Here is a 15734-nt window from a genome sequence, read left to right on the forward strand (position 1 = left end):
AAAAAAAAAAGTTTTTTAAGATGTGCTTTTGGAGGTCCTGTTGTGGCTCAGCAGAAACAAACCCGACTAATATCCATGAGGATGGGGGTTCAATTTCTGGCCTCACTCAGTGGGTTAAGGATCCAGCATTGCTGTGAGCTGTGGTGTAGGTCGCAGACATGGCTCAGATCTGGCATTGAGGTGGCGGTGATGTAGGCTGGCAGCTGCAGCTGATTGGACCCTAGCCTGGGAACTTCCTTATGCCACAGGTTCGGCCCTAAAAAGCAAAAAAAAAAAAAAAAAAAAAAAAAAATGTACTTTTGCTGTAGGCAGTCAGCCCTTCAAGTCAGGCTAATGGCTTGTTGTTTTCATATGGTGAAATCCATTTTTCTCCTCTCAGAGCCCAAAAATAGCACTGGTGTTTTTTCCCCCAGATTAACCTCTTCTGTAACAGCCTAATGAGATGCACAGAGTAAATGGAAACCCATTTGCTACTTTGGCAGCTCAAGAACCATTAAAAAACCCTTAAAGCATCGTTCATCTATTAGGTGAAAGAAAACCCTTGTCATTAAATGTAGGGGAAACGTTTTACTCTTCATAGTCAGGAATTTTTTGGTGTTTAAAATATATTATTTAGGTAGTGAAAAAGATAATAAAAAAAGTGTTGAAGCAAAAATCATTGTACTTTGTTATAGCCTATTTCTAGAGGAAAACGGGAAGCTCTCTCAGAATATTTACAACTTACTTTGTTCTTGGTCACCTTACAGAAAATGGCTTCACTTCAGATTAAGAATTAAAATTTCCTGGAGTTCCCATCATGGCGCAGCAGAAACGAATCCAACTAGGAACCACAAGGTTGCGGATTCGATCCCTGGCCTCCATTGATGGGTTAAGGATCTGGTGTTGCCACAAGCTGTGGTGTTGGTTGCAGACACCTTGGATCCTGCATTGCTGTGACTGTGGTGTAGGCTGGTGGCTACAGCTCTGATTGGACCCCTAGGCTGGGAACCTCCATATGCTGTGGCCCCAAAAAGACAAAAGACAAAAGAAAAAAAAAATTTCCTGAATCAATAAGCGCTCTAATTAATCAACCTGAGCACATGTGTAAACGGTGAGGTTAATACTGTGGAGATCGGTGCAGTAATTTAATTCTTAGAGGCTCTTTGGCTTTCCTTGCCTTTAAAGCTAAATTTGGCTACTTCACTCACACCAGTGTGTCTAATTAACATCTGCAATACAATTCTCCTGGCCCTCATTCCTTCAAATGTCTTATCTCCAACCCAGAAGACATCAGCCAGCGTATTTACTTGGGCCCTTTAAAGTAACTCTATAAAAATATTTCCAACTTTTTTTTTCTTTTTTTTTTTTTTTTTTGTGGCTTTTTAGGGCTGCACCCATGGCATATGGAAGTTCCCAGGCCAGGGGTCTAATCAGAGCTACAGCTGCCAGCCTACACCACAGCTACAGCAATGCCAGATCCAAGCCATGTCCTCAACCTACACCACAGCTCACAGCAACACCAGATCCTTAACCCACTGAACAAGGCCAGAGATCACACCCCCAACCTCATGGTTGCTAGTTGGATTCCTTTCCATTGCACCATGACGGCAACTCCTCCAAGTTCATTTTTAAAAAGTCTTAGTTGGAGTTCCCATCATGGCCCAGCAGAAACAAATGTGACAGATATCCATGAGGATGCAGGTTCGATCCCTGGACGCATTTAGTGGGTTAAGGATCCAGCATTGCTGTGAGCTGTGGTGTAGGTCACAGACACAGACTGGATCTGGCGTTGCTGTGGCTGTGGCCTAGGCCCATGGCTACAGCTCTGATTCTACACCTAGGCTGGGAAACTCCATATGCCATGAGTGTGGCCCTAAAAAGACAAAATAAATAAATAAATAAATAAATCTTAGTCAATAAACTACCAGTTGTTTTTATGTCTTTCCTTTGAAATATCAAATGCTATTAAAATCAAGATTAGAGACACTTAGAGTGTCTCAGTGTTTTCTGGGAACACCCGCAACAGAATCAGCTGGTGTGTTAAAAATACAGATCCCTGGGCCACCTCTCCAGTCCGACTAAATCAGACTCTCTGCACCTTTAGCAAATGTGTCATACAGTTTTGTCAGACATCAATGTCTGAAAACCAAGTTTTCAAGATGTGGGGTTTCTCTCAGGTCTTTGAGAAAAATAAAGGATAAAGATGTCAGTTACCCAGCAGCAGGAGGAAGCAAGCAGCGAGCACGTGGAACGAGCCACAGGACAATTGACCTGGTTCCTTCCGAAAGTCAAAGGCATGTCCGCCAGCTGATAAACAGGTAAACAAAATTTAGTATATCCAATCAATGGGATATTATTCAGCCATTAAAGGAATAAAGTCTGGCATTACATAGCACCAGTCTTGTTTATTGGGCTTTGAAAACATTATGTTTAAAAAGCCAGAAACAAAAGATCTCACCTCGTATGACTCCACTTGCATGAAAGGTCCAGAATAGGCAAATCCATGGAGACAGAAAGTAAATCAGTGCTTGCCAGTGAATGTGGGGAGGAGGGGTGGGGAGTGACTGTTAGTGGGTCAGAGGTTTTTTTGGAGTAATGAAAATATTCTGGAATTAGATAATGGTGATGACTGTACAACTCTATGAATACACTAAAAACTTACCAAATTGCCCATTTTAAAATTTATTATTTTTCTGTTTTTAGGGCTACACCTATGGCATATGGAAGTTCCCAGGCTAGGGCTCAAACTGGAGCTGCAGGCCACAGCCACAGCCAGAGCCACACCAGATCCAAGCTGCATCTTCCACCTACACTGCAGCTTGCAGCAATGCTGGATCCTTAACCCACCGAGCCAGGTCAGGGATCAAACCCTCATCCTTACAGACACTATGTTGGGTTCTTAACCCACTGGGCCACAACGGGAACTCCTGAATTGCACATTTTAAAAGGGAGAATTTTGGGAGTTCCCCTTGTGGCTCAGCTGTAATGAACCCGACTAGTATCCATGAGGCTGCAGGTTTGATCCTTGGCCTCGCTCAGTGGGTTGAGGATCTGATGTTGCCCTGAGCTGTGATGTAGGTTGAAGGCTAGGCTCAGATCCTGAGTTACTGTGGCTGTGGTGTAGGCCAGCAGCTGCAGCTCTGATTCAACGCCCAGCCTGGGAACTTCCATATGCCCCTGGGGGCAGGTACAGCCCTAAAAAGAAAAAGGGGGGGGGGAATGCAGTTGGAGCAAAAAAAGGGGGGGAGGGCATTTTTTTTTCTCGACTGAAATAGGCTTAAGACAAATTTTGAAGACACAGCTAAATACAGTTTGTAAACCTCGTTTGAATCTTGATTCAAACAAATTGTAAAATAGACATTTTTAGACAATGGGGAAGTTGAATATGAATTTGGAATTATTGTTTATTTTTTAGCAATCATTCTGGCATTGTTAGGTAAGCTTATGTCTTTTCTTTTGAGATTAATACTGAATACTGAGGGGTGAGATAACATGCTATCTGGGTTTTTTAAAAAAATACTTTGACAAAAAAGGGAGATAGAGGCAACAAGTATGCAAAAAACCTGCTGTCTTTGGTTAATACTTGTTGCCTGGAAGATAAATACACAAGGAGTCATTGAATTCATCTTTGTTCATATTTGGAAAATTTCATGATAAAAATTTAAGGATGAAGGAACTCAGGGGTTCTTGATTATTTTAATTTGTTTTGATTTTACCTGCACTATTAGGGTGAGATTGAAAGGCAAGGGCAGGTTCCTCTTAGCTTTTCAGCAGGAAAAGGTAAGAGAGGGAATTGAGAATAATTCCATAAATTCAGAGAAATTAATAGAAAGGCATTGGGCTCAAAGTTCTTTGGTCATTTTTTAAAAAGAGAAAAAGCTATTCTAATTCTTTCCTCAGAGCCACTGTAAGTTCTAAGAGGACAAAATTCTTGCTAACTAAATATTCAGTTGATACTTACTCTGGGCAATGAATTAATTTCACATCAAAATAAATGTGTACTTTGATGTGCTGTGCTGGACTTAACGTTTTATTGTTAAGAACTTACTGTGGTGATACACTGCTTCAGAACCTTATTTTATAATCTTGTTAGATTTAGTTGTCTTAAAAATCTACTACTCTGTGGAGTTCCTGTGGTGTCGAAGTAGTTAGCGAATCCGACTAGGAACCATGAGGTTGCGGGTTCAGTCCCTGCCCTTGCTCAGTGGGTTAAAGGATCCTGCATTGCCCTGAGCTGTGGTGTGGGCCGCAGACGCGGCTCGGATCCCGCGTTGCTGTGGCTCTGAGGTAGGCCAGTGGCTACAGCTCCAATTAGACCCCTGGCCTGGGAACCTCCATATGCCGCGGGAGCCGCCCAAGAAATGTAAAAAGACCAAAAAAAAACTACTACTGTGTACACACACACAAAAATTTAATGCTGAATCTAATCTTGATCAGGCGATCAAACAAAGGCCTTTTGTTTCCCTTCCCATCCCATTCCACCCACCTAGGGAGAGCAAAGCAGTGTAGCGTTTTGAGAGGCTCTGCCTTCAAACTCTTTAAGGTTCAAATCCCACATCCATCACTGTTAACTGCTCTGTCACACTGGAAAGTTATTCAACATGTCTCAGTTTCCCTACCTATAATGTGGGGACGATAAAAAATATTTTGAGGATTAAATCTGTTATCAGACGGCAAACTCTTAGAACAGTAACAGAAGTTCTCCTTTTAGCATATACTACAATTTTAATCCACTTGTTTGCCAAGCTTGCGTCTGTCACCTAGGGAAGGTTTACAGTGCTTCCCTTCCCGCTAACCACCTCCCCACCCCTCCCTCCCTCCCTCCCTCCCCTCTACTTAGTGAACAATTGTCTACTTAGTGAACAAGGTGAATGAATGAGAAAAGGAGGCTGGTCCTCCCAGGTGTAGCCGGGCCCTTGGGAGAAGCTTGTCCGAGAAGACGCCGTCCTGGCCTCTCTTTTAAGCTTACAGTTTAGCAGGACAGGTTCTAAACACCCTAGCGTAGGGTAGTAGGAAAGGGAATCTCTGGGTCCTGGTCCCGCCCTGGGATAAAGGCTAGAGTCCCCCAAGGAGAATCCTGAGGAAGGCACGTTGGCCTGAGAGAACCAGACCCGCCGGCGCAAAGGCCTGGGGAAGCGCCAAAGACTCCTAGAGCTGCCTAGGCAGCTCCTCTAGATTTGGCTCTTCCTCCCGCAAACCAAAAGACCCACAAGAGCCGGGACCAAGGGCACCAATGAACTGGTCCGCACCGCCCCTCTCTGGATTCTTCCTGGGGATTGGCTACTGGCACCGCCGCTCCCTCCCACCCCACCCCGCCCCGCCCCCAGGCCCTCCTCCCGCCCCGCCCCGTCCCGCCTGCAGGATCTCCCCACCGCGCGCTAGTCCTCGGCCTCAGTCTTGCTGAATTGAGTGGTAAGTGTGGGTCGCCGAGGCTGGGAGGGCACCGGCCCTGTCCGCGGGCCTGGGTGCGGGTGGGCTCGCGCTTCGTCCCCTCGAGCTTTGCCCGTCCGGAGCGTCCCTGCTCCCGGCGGCCAGAACGCAGGGGTAGAGCAGCCCTCGGCGTCCCGGGAGGGGCGGGCGGCGGTGCCCGTCCCGGGGCCGCGCGAGGCACACACGCCGCGTGGAGCTGCCTGGAGGCCGCCTGGCTGGCAGGCCTAAACGCGGTAACAAGTTTGCTCTTTGCTTCCCCAGGGCGCAGCCGCGGCTACTTTGTAGCGGTTCGGGCCCGGCCCAGCCCGCGGCAGTGAAACCCGGTCTCGGACCGACCATGAGCCTAAAGAGCCTGTGTCCGTTGTCCCCGGGTACAGAGGCCTGAGTTCTAAGCGCAGGTATGTTCCCGTCCATTGAGAGAAGTGAAATGACCCGGGTCCGAGCACGTGGCCAATGGCGACCGGAGGGTTCCCAGGCACGTGTTTGGTGCAAAGGCCAGAATCCGGCTCTCCCTTAATATAAACAGGCTGGCCCCACCCGGAAGAACAGCTGCTTCTAGTAGGTTTTGGAAAGCAGTTAAACTGCTGAGGCCCACGAATATTGAGAGACAAGTGCAGGAAATCTTAGCCCCCCAAAATGCGCAAATCACCCTTTCCTGTGCCCTTTTAAGGTTGACGTAGTGCCTTAAAAGGCTAACACAGAAGGGTAAAGTAAGTCTCCATAAAACCCAAAGAAGAGATGGTAAAACTCGTCTTTGGAGCCTGTCTGGAGTCACAGCTAAGCCAGATTTGAGCTTGAGCACTTTTGTAATATAGATAATAGCAGAGTGATAAATTTAAATTTTACCTTAGGTTTGATGAAACTTTCAGGCCTGCGTTTTAGATAGACCCTGCTGGGGATACCATCTGATGTTTTCAGATAGTTAAGAGAATTTGGATACTTTGGTCATCTTTGAATTCCGGCGGGGGACGGGGGGAAAGAAATTGTAGGTGATGAAACGTATACAAAAAGCTTTTTCTGGATATCCTTTGCCCAAACTGAAAAGAATATGTATCTCAACATCCTTTTTTTTTTTTTTTTTGCTATTTGTTCAAAAGGTAATTTTCAAACTTTTCTTTTTTTCAGGTTGAAAAGTACAGGTAGAAGCCACTGAAGCTGTAAAGCTCTGATGCTGGTATTTTAACTGACTTACACCAACTATCACTCTGCAGTTTACAATACACAAGAACCTTTAATGAGGTCACAGTTCTCACGTAACTTGTAGCAACCTGGTGTCTGTGCAGTGGCTTAGAAGTTAGAGCAGTGGGATCCTGCTGGTGGTTTAATTCTCACAAGTCTGTGAAGAGGGTACTGTTTCTCTTTTTGCATTTGAGGCAGTCACTTAAGGTTCCATCACATATGCCCAGGAAGCCTTGCAGCTACTTTTTTCCCTGTGTAACTGTTAGAAAGTCACTTATCCTTCTTGAGACTTAGTGTCCTGGTATAACAGGAGAAGTATTTAAACATGGGTTAGGTCACTTTGGTGGGGAAAGACCACAGAGCTACTGAGAATATAAACTCTTCATAGTATATACTTGAACCTCTAAGAAATTAAAATTTAGCACAAAGGGAACATAACCTCAGCATGATGAGGTTTTTGATGAATGTAGCATGATGAGCTGTAAAAAAGGAATTTAAAGGACCCAATGATGCTAGATTATTAAAATATGAGTATTGGGGTGATGGGGGAGGTTTTCCTATGGGAAGAAATGTGTCGCAAGATGAACAGAACCCAGTTCCTGTCGATCAGCTCTGGATGTCTACAATACCTCATTTTCCAGAATCTTAAATAAAGGTATTTATTTCATTATGCTTGTTTCAAAATTGCTCGAGAGCCTCTGTCCAAACTTCATTTTTAAAAATATTCCATATTATCCTGTAAAGTCTTAATTTAGGTCATTCAACAAATACATTGGAAAGGCATAATTGCTCAAGGGAAAAAAGGGGGAGGGAAATAGGAAGGGCATGTATATGCAAGATACGTGAAAGGATATGACTTGAGATAGAACTGGTTGGTGAATGACTGCCGGAGACCTGGAGAGAGATGTGGTTGAGCCTTGAGCAACATGAACATTGAACATGGATGGTTTTCCATGGTAAATACTATGTACTACATGGTCCGTGGTTGATGGATTTGTGGATAAGGAGAGTTGAGTATAAATTATTCGGATTAACCCCTGCATTATATATATATATGGGTGCAGAGCATTTCTGGCAGAGGAATGGTCTTAAAGGTTTGGGGGAAAAGCAAAGTGAAGCTGCAGAGAAGGGGCCTTAAGGAAACATTACATGACAGTTCTTCTGTGGGACTAGGCAGATATTTTAGACCATTTTAAAAGAGTGACTTGTTTTCTGGCCTCTCAGTTCTCTGAATGTTATAACTTAACCTAGAATGCAGCCTACCAGCCATGTGCTTTCCTGTGGGCGCTGTTTTCCCTCCCAGGTGCTCTTGGTCTGGATTTCTATAGCATCCTGTAATAGCCTTACACTTGGAAGCACATTTTGTAGTTGCTTGTGTGCTTGTCCCAACATCCTGCAGGCTCTGGACTAGGACAGATAGCCCATCCCCCTTGGTTCCCACCATATTCCTGGGATCTGACCAAGTGCCTGGTATATTATAGATTCTCATATCTAACTTGAGCCCCAAACCCATGATGACTGTAGTACAAGGAGCAGTATCATTTATAATTCATTTTAATAGCATTATTGTATTGACTCATAAATTGCATTCAAGTGAGTGGCCACCTACCTAGTCTCAGGGCCAGCATAGTAAGCCTGGTTTCAGATCCCTATCCTTGCAGTTTCTTAGCTTCCATTTCTTTAGCTGGTAATCCTAGTCACCAAAGCTGAGTTTATACATAGTGTATCTAACTTCCTCGTGAGCAGTAAGCACTTAGGATCATTTTTATATATCATTGTAACTGGATCAAAATGAAAACTGGACCAAGGAAATTTCAATGTCTTCTAGCTATTGTCTCAACAAAAGATGTTGTGAAACTACACTGTTTGTCTGAAGGCGCCAGCAAAGTTCCCAAGGATAACCACTGGTTTCACAATCTGGCTCCATTTCATTGAGTCCCGAAGGAGGGCTGGGCGAACAGGTGAAGACCCTGAGTCGGCCACGGATGCTTCCCTCTCCCAGTAACCAACCTCAACCCGTGCAGTCCTGTTCATAGTTTGGTTTTGGGTGAAAACCAAAAGGACCAAAAGTCTTCTGGACTGAACAATGGCAGGTGAAAGATGTGAGTGGTTTTTATTGCCAAGGGGTGAAACTGGAAGGACGGGGTGGGGGGGCACTTCCTGTGCCAGTTATCTGCTGTAGTGACCACACTGGGTCTTTAACTGGCTGCTATTTAAGTCAAAACTAAAAATTGAGCACCCCCCTGTCCAGGTCGCACTGCTCCCATTTCAAGAGCTCAGTAGCCGCCTGTGGCCAGTGGCTACTGTACAGGACAGATGTACAGAACACTTCTGTTACTGCAGAAAGTTTTTGCACATGTGGTTAAGGGTCTTGGGGTGAGGAGACGATCTTGGGTCGTAAAAGGGAAGCAGAAAGATTTTCGTGCACAAAGGAGACCATGTGAAGATGAAGCAGAGACCTGATGTTGGCCTTGAAACTGGAGTGATACAGCTTCAAGCTGAAGGAGCCTCTGAGCCATCAGAAGCTGGAAGGTGTGAGGAATATTTTTCTTCCTGACCTCCCAGAGCCTCCTGAGGAGCATACATTTTATTTGATCCAGGGGAATTGGTTTCTGACTTCTGGTCTCCACAATTGTGAGAGAACACACACCTGCTGTTTAAGCCACCAAGTGTTACAGCAGCCTCAGGTGACTAATGCTGATGGAAAACTTGAGGTCACAAGTACAGCCTGAGCTGGAACTTGCCACACCACACTGCTTCCTACACTGTTTCACTAGTGCCTGATGGGTGAGTAGGAGAGGGTAGACCTTATCTATTCATGAGTCAATTTAAAAATTTTTCAGAGGTATGGCAATAAAGGTTTACATCATGAGACATCAGCATGTGGCTAAAATATGGAGGGAGTAGCAAAGGTTCATAAAAAAACAGATTATCAAAACAATGTATGGTTTATTAGGATGTCAAGTACGTATATACTTTATTACATAGTACAAAACACCATCTTAAATGCAAGTTGTAAAAATTCAGTAACAGGAACTAAGAAAACATGAAAAATTATTCTAAGTTTTTGCCTTGTAAACCAAGGGAGTGAATCCACCCTCCAGGCCAGTGATCAAATCTGCACCTCTGCAGCAATGCTAGTTCTCTGAGGTCACTGTCACAAGGCCCTGGATTAAGTCATCTATAGTCTGTAATGCTGGTTTATCTGGGCAGCAACAATAAAGATATTGACTGATTAGAGCATCTTACTAGAGACTGGTAAGGAAACTGGGGCAGCAAAGATCCAAGTTCCTAAATAAACTCTTGTTGACTCAATATTCTTATGAGGAGGAACATGATTTAACTAGCTCCTTAACTAAAATGCTAATGTTAACACAAAAACATATCTGAAATACTTTTCCTTGCATTATTTTCTTTAAACGTTTAAAGTGAAACCATTTTCATCTATTCTGTATAACAATACATAACACTGATCTCTTATGATGCAGCAGGTTAAGGATCCGGAGTTGTCCTTGTAGTGGCTTGGTTTTGATCCTGGCCCAGGAACTTCCACCTGCCATGGCAGTAAGAAAAAAAACAAAGAGTAACATTGAGCTCTAGCTCCCTGTTGACAGTGTAACTCCCAGCCTGCAGGTAACCTACTTGTTACTCAAATGAGCTCAGCTTGAAATAAGAGAAATGCTCCCATGTTTAGCTGCTCATTCGGAGCTAACGATTTGCTAGGATCCTCCCAATAAACTAGCCCCATGCTCTCTACTTTGTCACACTCGACTCTAAAGGTTTCACTCTGCTTAAATCATTGTACCTATAGAGCTGATGAAAAATGAGGAAGCTCAGCTCATTTTTGTTCCTCCAAGACCAATGAAAAAAATTGTAGGACTGCCCTGAATATCCACCCAAGTGGTGGTTCCAGTGAAACTCTGTTTTGGTTTGGCCTCTCTCTACAGGATCATCAACCACAACAGCTAGGATTTTTTTCCCTCCGGAGCAAGCTTTCTTTCAGAATGAGTCTTGACTGTCTAAATTTAGCTTTTCAGCTATTTTTTTACAGTTAAATTGGCTATCTGAGCAAACCAAATTCCTGACCCCCTCCACATTGTCATATGTCCTGTGGGTGACTAGAAAGCCACTTCTTGCATCATTGTGGGGGTCAGCTCTGCCTTCTTTAAACTTTTTTTTTTTTTTTTTTTTTTTTTTTTTTGCTTCTTAGGGCCACACTCCAGGCACATGGAAGTCTCCAGGATCCCTAGGCTAGAGGTCAAATCAGAGCTGGAGCTGCAGCTGCCAGCCTATGCTTCAGCATCTAGGGATCTGAGCCCTGTCTTGAGACTTACACACCACAGCTTACAGCAAACGCCGGATCCTTAACCCACTAAGCGAGGCCAGGGATTGAACCTGCTTCTTCATGGATCCCAGTTGGGTTTGTAACCAGCTGAGCCACAACAGGAACTCCCTTCTTTAAACCTTTTATTGCCAGCCCCAAACTCTTGCTCTTGATATTACTTCTTCACCATAAACCTTTAACATTTCAAGTATCTTGCAGATTTATTTAACATCACACAAGATTTAGTATAAACTTTTTACTCTAAATAACCATCACTCATTTTTATGGTAAAAAAAAAAATTCTACTTACAAAGTTAGCTGGTGACCTTGAAAGCACTGTTAGGCCAGCTGAAACGTTATAACATCCCTGGCAACAATCACTCCTCTGATTTCACAAGCCACACATGAAAACTTAGTCAAAATTAAAACAGAGGCATTCCCTTTGTGGCTAAATGGGCTAAGATCCTGATGCTGTCTCTCTGAGGATAAGGGTTCAATCCCTGGCCTCACTCAGTGGGTTAAGGATCTGGCGTTGCATGAGCTGTGGTGTAGGGGGCAGACTTGGCTCGGATCCCGAGGTGCTATGGCTGTGGTGTAGGCTGGCAGCAGCAGCTCCAATTCGACCCCTAGCCTGGACACTTTTCATATGCTACACGTGCGGCCCTAAAAAGAAAAATAAATAAAGTGGAAGAGTGCAAATAATATTTGGAGAAGCTGATAAAGGTTTTGGCGTCGTAATATCTCAGCTCAAATGCCTTCTATTTCCCACCTACAAAGGGGGAGGAAATAAATAAATCAGCATTTTCTCACTTGTCATATGAAGAGTAAAATGATACTTGAAATATGTTAAGTATATTATGTGCAGGGAGCATTTACCCTGCTCTTCCACCCCGCAAAGAACCTAAGACATCATGGAAGCTACCACTTAGTTGTCTATTTAGAATGAGCTAGTTTGAAATAACTTTTCTATTGATGGTGATTGATAGTGAGGCCAAATGCAAGACACTAAAATAATTTCCAAATACCTAATGAGAATGGATGCTGTTGTCGCCAGCCTGTATAATACAATGTGTGGTTGGATAGCGAGGAATTCTAACCCTCAAGTATTGTTATCCATGTTCATCCTGCAAATGCTACTTAGTGCATTCAGTTTAAAACAAATGCACATACACTGAAAAGTAGCATCTGGTAAGCTTTCAACATGAGTGTCTTTTCATTTAGTTCTCAAAGCATGAAAAGGTTTTTACAAATGCTAATTGTCCAATGTAGATGCTGGAATTAAAATTAAAACGAGGTTTTCCAGTGATTGGTTGTGATCTTAGATTGTATCTGTTGAGCTCTTTGCTTTTCGTTTTTATGGTAGAGAAACATGCATTACATAAATCTTTTAGCCATTATGAGTGTACAATTCAGTGGTGTTAATTACACGCACAAAGTTGTGCAACTATTATTTCCAGAATATTTCCATCATCTCAAACAAATTCTGTACCTATTATATAGTACCTCCCCATTCTCTCCTCTCCCTAGCCCCTGGTAATCCCTAAGAGTCTCTGAATTTAACTACACTACCTCCTAAGAGTGGAATCATGTCGTTGTACCTGGCTTATTTCACTTACGTTTTCAAGGCTCACCCATGTTGTAGCAGTCATTATTCATTCCTTTTTAAGGCTGAATAATCCAGTGTGTGGTGTGTGTGTGTGTGTGTGTGTGTGTGTGTATAAATGCAATGTTATGCATATATATATATATAAAACATACATATACAAAATGTGGCATATATATATATGTCATCTCTAGATGGACATTTGGGTTGTCACCTTTTGGCTGTTGGGAATATTGTTGCTATGAACATGGGTGTACAAGTATCTGTTTGAGTCCCTGCTTTCAATTCTTTTGGGTATCTATACCCAAGAAGCAAAATTGCTGGATCATCTGGTAACTCTGTAATTTTTGGAGGAGCAGTCAGACTGTTCTCCACAGCAATGATACCATTTTACATTCCCACCAGGGATGCACCAGGTTCCAATTTCTCCACATCCCTGCCAACACTTTTTATTTTCTAACATCTTTCACAATGGCCTGTGATGATTCAGTCCCCTACAAGGTATTTTCTTCCCAAATCTCCTCTGCCTCCCCTCTCCTCCCCCTCTTCTTGATGTGCTTTTGCTTCAGTGAAAATAGACTCAGGCTCAAGACTTTTCCTTTGTATTAAGTACTTAAGGTAACTTTGTGGTTTGCCAAGTGCAAGAATTCAGTGCATACTTACATGTTCCTTTACTGGAGGAATCTGCATTACCTTTTTAGGCGGCGAATAGGGCTGCTTTCTGCATTAAGAAACGAACTTCACAATGTAGATGTGACCCTGATCTCAGAGAGACATCAGTGAACCAAGGCTTGAAGCGAGCTCTTAAGTCTCTGCTCAGGAATTGAACCTGGGCAGCCTGGGTGAAAACCAGGAATCTTAGCCACTAGATCAGCTAGCTAGAGGCTAGAAGCAGAATTGCCTGGATTCTTGCCCCCCTGTTGAAAGCAAGAATGTAAAAGCAGATACAAAGTTTATTTTTAGAAACTCAATACAGCACGTGGGAGAGCGCACAGAGAAGTAGTCTATTTATCTAAGGCCAAAGTAAAGCAGTCATACACACCGAAAGGTGTGTGGTGCGGGCATCCCCCTGAATAAGGAGCGTGCCAGAGGGGTGATTTAAATCACATATATGGGACAGTTCTTCCAAGTCTTTGTTTTCCTTTGGCCAATTATCTTGTTTTATTTTTCACACCTGACAAGACCCAGGGCCCTACCTGATCTGCGGGTGGATCTTTTGGCCAAGATGGGTATCAGAACAAGGGCTTATGGGAAGGTTAGCTAGACTTACTATGGCCTGGTGCTGCACATCCCCCCCGCCCCCTTCTAACCCAGAGGGGTCTTTCTGCTTATGTACAGTTTGGGTCTTCCTGAACCCAGAATGGTAAGTATGTGTCATCACCACTGTTTAACAAGTTCACATAAGATAAGTGAACTAATTATTTGCTTTTTGCTTGTTGCTATTTCTATCATGGAAGTATAAGTAGGTGGCTGGATGTAAATGTTTATCTGAGAGCTCACCTATGTCCCGCCTCAGGAAGTATAAATAGGAGGCTGGTTGTTAAGGTCTGTCCCAGAGCCCATCTATCTCCTGCCTCAATCCTGCCCTCCCTTAAACTATCTGTACATCAGCTTAATAAGGGCGAGCTCGAAACAGGCTGGGATAAGAACCCACCATTTAAGCAAGGCTTGCCCACAATTTCTAATTCAAATGTCCCAAGGTTTCAAACCGTTCAACACAGATGGAGGAGCGTCAGGGCCTACCAGGTGGCGCTTTACTACCTTGGGTTCCTTCTGCCAAGCGGCAGCAGAGCCACACTCCCGGTGAACCTCTGCTCCACGAGGAGAAAACTGGGAACGCCAGGTAAAGCCCGAATTCTGTCAGCTGAGACCCCACTGCCCCAGCCGCGCCTCACCTGGGCCTCCGCGTTCAGACAGGCAGCTCCCAGCCTGCGGCGTCAAACGCCCTGGCCACGCTCGCTGCCCCTCGACGATCCTCCACTCACCGTTCCGCAGGGGATGGAAACCACAAGCTGCTAGAGAGGCGCAAACAGCCTGGGGCAGCAAGAGCCAGCCGGAAGAAGACCTGCACACTCGCGAGAGTTCTGTCACTCCCCTATAGGCCCGAGAATCCTGGGAGACGAGGCCTGCCAATCACCGGATGGAGGCGGTCTTAGGCGCCTCCAATTGGTTAAGCACGGGAAAGCTCAGTTCCCATTGGCGTTTTCTCTGGCCCCAATTCCACCCCCTCGGCCTGAATCCCCGCCCCACTCAGTGGCTCCACCTCTGAGCTGGGAAGGTGGGGAGCCAGAGAGAAAATGCCTATGCTTGCCTCCAGTTTCTAGCGCAGGTGGTCCAGCAGCCTGAGTAGAATCCCAACACTTCATCCGTGGCCTTTTAGGACTGTTTCAGGGCCTGATTCTGACATCTTCTGTCTCATCCTTAACCAGGGCCTTCTAACCTGTGACCCCAAACTTACCCAGTCCTACGCAGGGAGCTGATTTTGCCTCTGCTTGGGAGGATGCATGCTTCCGTGGACCTTGACAAATTAAGGTACTTCTCTAAAAGCTTTCTAATCTCAATTTCTAATAGTATGCAAGGAGAATTGAATGGAAATTTCTTTTATTTTTTTATTTTTTTTTTTTTTACTTTTTAAATTTTTATTTTATTTTATTTTTAGGGCCGCTCCTATGGCATATGTTGGTTCCCAAGCTAGTGGTCAAATCCCAGCGGCAGCTGCCAGCCAGACACGGTCACAGCCACACCAGAAACAAGCCACACTTGCGACCCACGTTGCAGCTTGGGGAAACACAGGATCCTTAACCCACTGAGCTAGGCCAGGGATTGAACCAGCTTTCTCACAGATACTAGTCTGGTTTTTAACCCTTTGAGCCAGAATGGGAACTCTGAAAATGGCGCTTTAAAAAAAAAAAAAATCGCTAAGCCCCCTGTGCTTAACTCTTAAATCATCAAAATAATCATCAATGAAATAGGTACTGTTAATATTTTTTTCATGTGAAGAAATCAGAAGCTCAGGGGAATTTACGGAGTTCCCGTCGTGGAGCAGCGGAAAGGAATCCAGTTAGTATCTATGAGGATGTGGGTTCCATCCCTGGCCTCCCTCAGTGGTGGGGGATCTAGCATTGCTGAAAGCTGTGGCGTAAGTCACAGACTTAGCTCAGATCTGGCACTGCTGTGGCTGTGGTGTAGGCCAGGAGCTGCAGCTCACATTCCACCCCT

At 44.4% G+C, this 15734-nt stretch overlaps 2 long non-coding RNA genes across 2 annotated transcripts; one reads left to right on the forward strand and one right to left on the reverse strand.

The window, feature by feature from the left end:
- Positions 5285–7258, forward strand: LOC100626258. The gene is made up of 3 exons (XR_002346632.1): positions 5285–5391; positions 5671–5807; positions 6535–7258. It is a non-coding gene; the product is annotated as an uncharacterized LOC100626258 (long non-coding RNA).
- Positions 9518–14637, reverse strand: LOC110262088. The gene is made up of 2 exons (XR_002346633.1): positions 14411–14637; positions 9518–13432 (listed from the first exon to the last, which is right to left on the reverse strand). It is a non-coding gene; the product is annotated as an uncharacterized LOC110262088 (long non-coding RNA).

This window comes from Sus scrofa, chromosome 8 (assembly GCF_000003025.6).
Source record: "Sus scrofa isolate TJ Tabasco breed Duroc chromosome 8, Sscrofa11.1, whole genome shotgun sequence".
NCBI lineage: Eukaryota > Metazoa > Chordata > Mammalia > Artiodactyla > Suidae > Sus > Sus scrofa.